The sequence below is a fragment of the Cyprinodon variegatus genome, unplaced genomic scaffold, assembly GCF_000732505.1.
Source record: "Cyprinodon variegatus isolate N-32 unplaced genomic scaffold, C_variegatus-1.0 Scaffold136, whole genome shotgun sequence".
NCBI classification, from domain to species: domain Eukaryota; kingdom Metazoa; phylum Chordata; class Actinopteri; order Cyprinodontiformes; family Cyprinodontidae; genus Cyprinodon; species Cyprinodon variegatus.
In genome coordinates, this window is record NW_015150589.1 from 891,711 (window position 1) to 899,165 (window position 7,455).

Sequence of the window (7,455 nt, forward strand, 5' to 3'; positions counted from 1 at the left end):
CGCCATACCCACACAATTCTCCACAACAACTGATTTTTTTCTGCTGCTGCTTCGCTTCTTCTTCTTCTTGTTTACTACTGGTGGTTGGCTTTGGTCGCAGTACCGCCACCTTCTGCTCTGGAGTGTAAACGCTTCGCCTATGAGAAAATGGAGCAGCGCATGAACCGAACGCAACACACGCGAACCGAACCGAGACAGTCGAACCGAACGGTTCGGATGGTTTTCATAAACCGTTCCATTCCTAATAACTATGTGCAATAACATCTCTATATATCAACCACAACTGTACATATCACTGCTGTGATCTGTCCCTTGTCTTTTTCTTTTCTTTTACCTCAAGTTTTATATTTTATTACATTAACTTTGTTAACCAGTATGTATGCCTTTTTATTTGAAATTTTCTTGCACCCTTCTCAATGTTGCTTCCGCGATCATTAAGGTATAAACTACCTTATAATAAACAGCATTTCATTGCAGATATTGTATTGCAATGCAATATCTGTGAACAGACAAGAAGCTGCCGCTAAGATTTTTACAGCTGAAGAAAATCTGGAAATCACAGATGAACAATTGCATCAAGTAAAGTTTCTGAGACTAGAAGCTGAAGATTAAAGCTGAAGCCTGTAGGATGGAGGAAGAAGAAGCACAAATAAAAGAGAAATTTGAGGTTGATAATGTAGGCAGGTGAAAGATTTCAGAAGACAAGCAACCTTTAAGAAACTTTAAAGGTTGTATTCAATTAAACAGCCAAGCGCTGCAAAAACGTTTTTCAGATATCAGAAAATATATATTTAGTCATGCAGATAAATATGAAAACAGCTACTTAAAATGTGTAAACATTTCTAGGGATATGAAAATGTATTGTTACTAATACATTTGTTTGAAATTCTGAAGTTCATTTTCTGCAAAAATGTAATCTATGAGTTCCATCAGTACAGTTCTGAATAGGAATGTTATTTTGACCAGGAAAAATCCTATTTAAGTGATCTTCAAATAGGAAAATAGAGGGGAGAGTGCTTTTGATAAATATTCAAATAGCCTTCCATGCAGTTTGCACCTAAATTTATGTATTAACTCAAACTCAATCCCTACATCATTTATCTCTCCTTTGCAGCTGTAAGGCTGTTGCTCTGTATATTTGATATAAGTATGTATTAAAATCTCTAGTTCCGCTGGTGTGATATATCACCTTTGGCCTGTTGTCACGGAGACTCATCGAACTTGAGCTCCAGTGATAATGGCTTTTCATAGGCTACGTTCACACTACAGCCTTAAATGACCCAAATGCGTATTTATTTTTTGTCAATATGCAACCTGAATCTGAGCATTTCATGACAGTTTGAACAACACAAATTCGATTGTTTCAAATGTGACCCAGGACACTCTCACTCTGTGGTCCTAAATGTGGTCCTCGAAGGACCCGGTCTAGCTAGGCTAGGTCCTTTGAGGCCGGAACAGTTTTGGCTACGGATTCACACAATGGCGTAAAGACACAACAATAGGCCCGTAAGCAACATTATCTGGGTGGGCCCATATGAAGTACAACATCCCATCCCCCTGAAAAACGGAATTTGGGAGGAGTTTTGTAATTGGCCATATTACTCATCTGTTAGAGTGTCACTGGTAGAGAGTGGATGAGTGGGCAGCTGTATTTTTTGTTGACCGCAATAAAATTGCTGTAATCTACGTTTGACAAGCTATATTTTGGATACGTCATCCTAAGTTGTTTATACGTTTTACGTGAATAAAGTTCACATCAGCACCAAATTGATCTCACCAGCTTCCTTTTTTGAACCAGCGCGTCAGACAAGGAACGGCCGACTTCAGCCTCTCAGCAGCTTTATTGTTTCCTGAAGTTTCTGCAATATGGTGTGTTAATGATCTCCATCAGTTTTATCATCCAAGTAAATCAGCGGATGAATAAATTCCTCCCACTGCAGAATCTAGGTTACCCTGAACTCATCCGTCATCCATTTTCTAACACGCTTATCCCAAGTGGGGTCGCAAGCTGGTGCCTATCTCCAGCTCAGGATACACCCTGGACAGGTCGCCAGTCCATCGCAGGGCAACACAGGACAAACAACCATTCACACACACAGTCACTCACACTTTTTTTTTACTTAAGAGAAGTCAATTGACTGTTAGGTTAATTGGCTATGTTAACAGTCATGTTTTTGGACTGCGGGAGGAAGCCAGAGTACCCGGAGAGAACCCACACATGCTCAGGGAGAACATGCAAACTCCATGCAGAAAGACCCTGGGCCGGGAATCGAACCCAAAACCTTCTTGCTACCCACTGCTCCACTGAGCAGCCCTGTTACCCTGAACTCTTGTTGTGAATATGAATCTTTTCAGAACCTCCTGGAGGTGCTGAGGTGGAAAACAGGGCAGATATACTATCTCCTGGAAACAATGGCGTAACTATCGCTAAGAGGGTTACAGAGACAGCAGTTGTTTACTGGCCCATTATCTCTTAGGGGCCCCATCACTGACACCTGGTTGGCCCCCTACACAATTGTAGAATAGGACATCTCTTTGCAGATGTAATGGTGCAGAAAATTCCTCTTAAACCCACCTGATCATGGAGGGACAGATCGCACCTGACCGTATTTACCACTCAACACATGCCAGATTTCAACAAGATGGTGAGCCGTTTAACACCAATAGCAATGCGGACAGTGGTACTTTTAATTACTATGTTAATAACTGTTTATAGTTCATTAGAAGGTTGGTAAAAAAAAAATACACTCATATAATATGTTTCAAACCGCAATAATGATCTTAAAAGAAGAATGTATTTGAGTATTTTATTTTTTACACTACGACTTGGAATTATGGGTTATGATGAACTGACTGAACAAATTACGTACATAACATGCATGCAGCGTGCAAGTTGTCACATCACGTTAGACTAAAACCAGAGCATAGATTAAACCATAACCATAATGTACAATGTGTTAGCAAGTACTTAAGCAGATTCCAGAAAAGAAAAAGGAAAGAAGACTGCTTCTGGAAGAACAGAAAAAAAATGAGAAAGAACAAGCAAAACAATGTTAGCACGCCACATATCCAGCTTGCTAGCTGCTTTGTGTTAAACTGTGTATTAAACTGTGGATTTAAGTAAGAAAGCATTTTATGGTAAGCTAAGGACATTTGGTTGTTAATTTTGCCCACTGTGGAATGCTGACTTGGGTCTATTTTGCCTGGTACAAGTGTTCTGCTAAAGTCTATGTAGATGGACATGGATGTAGTTACATTTTTTTTTTCAAATGTTGTGCACTCTAAAATCTGTGCACATGCTCTTCATGTTTTGCTTTTACAGGTCTTTATAAAGATTTTGAAGAATCTCTCTAAATGTGATTTCAATGCAGATATGCCAAATCGACAGCGGAGTACTGTGCACATCTTCATGCTGAAGGAAGAGTTGGGTGGTCCTTGAAAACATATTGGTTATTACATAATATTGTATTTGTATGAATGTTTTTCACAGGCACAGACATAAGCTTAACCTGCAACTAGTGACAATGTTTTTGAATGACAAGTACTGTACAAAGCAATGACTGCATGTCTCAAAGATTAACAATTCCTCACTTAAGAGAAATTTTGGCAACACACCACAGTAGTATGAGGCAGACATGGGCAATGTGGAGTCAACAAGTCATCTCCATGTCATGTATTTANGAATAAAGTTCACATCAGCACCAAATTGATCTCACCGGCTTTCTTTTTTGAAACAGTGCGTCTGACAAGGAACGGCCGACTATAGCTTCTCAGCAGCTTTATTGTTTCCTGAAGTTTCCGCAATATAGTGTGTTCATGATCTCCATCAGTTTTATCATCTAAGTAAATCAGTGGATGAATTATTTCCTCCCACTGCAGAATCCAGGGTACCCTGAACTCTTGGAGTGAATAGGAATTTTTCAGAACCTCCAGGAGGAGCTGAGGTGGAAAACAGGGCAGATGTTCTACCTCCTGGAAATGTTACCTTGTTCTTTATCATCAGTGTAACTAAACTTTATTTAAAAAAAACACAAACAGAGTCAAAAAGTGTTTATTAGGTCTTCCTTAACAAAGCTGACCGTTAATAAAAACTGCATAAACATGATATGTGCATGCTCTTCAGCAAAGGAGATTAATCTCTCTTATGTGCCAGGAGCAAACAGGCTGCTGGTCTCATTTTTTTATTGGTGGGGGAGGCAGAGAGGCCCTAAAGAAGTTCTCCTCGTTCTGCATCTGCTGACGGAAGATCACATTGGCCTTTTGGATCAGCTCAGTGGTGTTAAGGTGGTCATCAAGAAGCTTTCTGAAATGCTTTTCTGGGTGGCCGTACATGTTGTCTAATTTCCAGGTGTAGTAGGCGTTGCTCTTGCTTTCCTTCAGTTGTTTGGCGAGCCACATCCGGAGCCGCTCACAGGGAAGAAGAGCCACAGCGAATAAAATGGGTTCTTCCTCATTCATGATGGTACGGTAGTCAGACAGATATTTGGCCATGGCAGGGATTGGTTTGACGTCCGGCACACTCTAGGGAATACAAAAGAGAACATGCTGAGGATGAGATAAGCTGCATTAGAAGGTGTAAAAAAGTTTTTAACTTAATTTAAAACAATTATTTCGGGTTATTTCTAGTTTTTTTTCTGTCCATGTTCCCAGATCCATGTAAGTGTGTGTGGGGATGGATTCTTCTCATTGCATAAGAAGATGTCAATGAGACGAGACAGAGAAATCTTTTCAAACAAAGTTTTTTATTTGTGAGTTAAGTCCAACTGACGGCGGGACAGCCCAATCTAGCCCGTTTTTGCAATTTATCTGGCCCTAAAAAGTACTGTGGATGCATATGTTCTTGAAAATGTGCAAAAATATACATAAATCAGAGTAAACTTATGGTTTAAAAGGAGTGTATTCTTTACTAATGAAATGTTTTAACCAAATGTTAAACTGGAGCAATCAGCCCTCATCAAGATCTGATTATGCCCAAGTTGAACAACACAAAATGAGCCTGACAGCACTGGCGATCTCGACTCCCACATTTATGACCTTTGATGGAAAAAATTCAACAAAATAATATTTCTTACACCGAGGTGGAACTCATCAAGTGTTGCGTCTGCATATTTCTTGTAGCTCTTGTATCTGTCCACCATGAACAAATAGATGTCATTTTCCATGTTTCTCTTAGACATCTCCTCCAGCATCTCTGTGACCTTCACCAAGTAGTTGATGTCCTGGATCATGAACTTCATATAGTCATCAGCCTGCAGGTCCCCAGACTGCATGTGCTGCAGAAATGGCTGCTTAAGGGACTGCTCGGCAACATCCTGGTTGTCTTGCCACAGGACATCATAGGTACTTAAAACTAGATTAGTTGACATGATGCAGCCTGAGAAAATAAAAACAGAAAATAAACTTTTAGAAATGCTTCAGTGAGGAGACTCTAGCTCACTGAAGGTCTGCAGGGTGTTTGTAAATTTTGATTAACATCAGAGGCAGCTGGTGTAATGCAAAATAATGGAGGAAGAGATTCTCAGAGAAACACCGCTGCTAGAAGTAGAGGTTTCAAGTTACGAAGTACAAATACTTCGTTTTTGTACTTAAGTACACTGTTAGGTATCTATACTTTACTCCATTACTTATTTTTCTTCCTACTTCTGACTTCTACTCATTACATTTTCACACAATTATCTGTACTTTCTAATTCTTACATTTTTAAAGATCATTGGCGCCATCCATCTCTAGTGAAAACTAGTGTAATTGGATGAGTCATATAACGCAAACACTCATTGGTTAGCTATTCGTCAAATTCGTGCTGATGCCAAAGAAAATCATCAGAAGTGTTCTTCAAACTGCAAACATGAATTGTCTATGCCATGCTACAATGTCGGATTCAGAAAAAGATGTTGAACTGTCTGAAAGGTCAGACACAGGCGAGAGCGTATTGGTGTCATGGTTTTGTTCAAGTTTTATTGGTGTTATTTTGATTCTTGTGTTCTATGTATTTCTGATTGTATTTGAGTTCTTGGATATTTCCTGCTTGCCCTCTTGTGTCAGTCTCCTTTTCCCTCCCTTCTTGCCTCTGTTCACACCTGCTCCCAATCTGCTAATTTGTCTGGTCTGCGTTTCTCTCTCCCATTTAATCTCCCCCTGTTCAGTCACTCTTTGCTGGTTTGTACTGTCGCAGTGGGGGTAGAGGTTTGACAGGACCCAAATGCAGTCAAAAGCTTGAATGTTCTAATGCCAAAGGTTTAACAGAGGCAAAAATCCAAAAATCCTTGGCCCTATCTCAAAGATTTTTTTTCGAAATAGTCAAAAAAAATTAACTTTCAGTTCATAGAGAGGCATCTGGCTGTTTTTTTTAAAGGTTACTTTATACTTTTATTCTTTAAGTAGTTTTTGAAGCACATTCCTTTTCCCTTTTACTTGAGTAAAGAGGTCAAGTTGATACTTCAACTTTTAAACTGTGTTTTTTAAACTGCAGTATCTATACTTCTACCTACATGTATGAGTAACAAATGCCGGTACTTTTGACACCACTGGTTAGAAGAAGGTGTGTCACCTTCAGCTGATTGTAGATCTGACAAAAACTTTAGGAGAAAAACAACAATAGGCTCAATCTGAGGAAAATATTTCAAAGTTTTCAGATAAGAGGGAACATCTGAAGTTTGCAGTTTGGAAAAGTTCAAAGATTAAGTGATTATGAACAAATGCATTAAAACTGTCTAACTGAGGAGGGGAAAAAAGCCTTGAATAGATTGAGGTCTAGAAGATAAGGAGGATCCCAAAAAGTCTATTATTCATTAATTAATTATCTATTTATTATTATTTGAACAGGTGGGTTTCTCTGGGATTTCTGTATCTTTTTTAATATTTTAGTACATGTAATTCAACTTAATAAATCAATACAAAGAAATAATGTATCTAATTATAAATAAAATCATACTGATACAATGAAAAAAGTTAATCGCTACAGCTTTAATAAAGCACCAGCTACTGTTTTTGGTCGTGTTAACCTCTCAAAACCCATCCTTTTAAAGTATTTACAAATAATAACTCAGAATGCATGAAAATTACACTAGTAAAATGTTCACCTATAAAGACATGTTAGTAATTGTTGCTAAGCTTGGATTCTCCATAATAAAACCACCTAGTTAATTTATGGACATAATGAGCAGCAAAACACAATTAACACAGACATAGCAGCATGTCAAAATGTAGCATGACAAAGCAGCCGCAACAAGCAAGCATGTCTTTATTACCACTGTTTAAAAAATACCTATTATTGTGGAAAATTAAAAAAAACAACTTTGAGTCTTGTTTGAACTGATGCAGCTTGGGCTTGATGCAGCTTGGGTGTTTTACTCACCCAATTTTCATGTATATATTCAGAAACTAGAAGGTGTTCGCTTTCAAATAATGTATCACACATGTAATTTGGGCTTACAGTTCCTAAGTTATTTGCTTTTT

At 38.5% G+C, this 7,455-nt stretch overlaps 1 protein-coding gene and 1 long non-coding RNA gene across 3 annotated transcripts in view; both read right to left on the bottom strand.

The window, feature by feature from the left end:
• The window catches only part of LOC107085903 (zinc finger protein 37 homolog), a 25,045-nt gene extending 20,793 nt beyond the window's left edge, over window positions 1-4,252 (bottom strand). The window contains exon 1 of one of the 2 annotated variants that reach the window (XM_015376541.1): window positions 4,242-4,252. The gene's annotated coding sequence lies outside the window, so the exon portion shown is untranslated. The remainder of the gene's footprint in view (window positions 1-4,241) is intronic. The other variant, XM_015376542.1, reaches the window with a different exon arrangement.
• An 843-nt stretch (window positions 4,253-5,095) lies between these two features.
• The window catches only part of LOC107085905, a 2,941-nt gene continuing 581 nt past the window's right edge, over window positions 5,096-7,455 (bottom strand). Inside the window, exon 3 of the long non-coding RNA XR_001481280.1 lies at window positions 5,096-5,374. This is a non-coding gene — a long non-coding RNA (uncharacterized LOC107085905). The remainder of the gene's footprint in view (window positions 5,375-7,455) is intronic.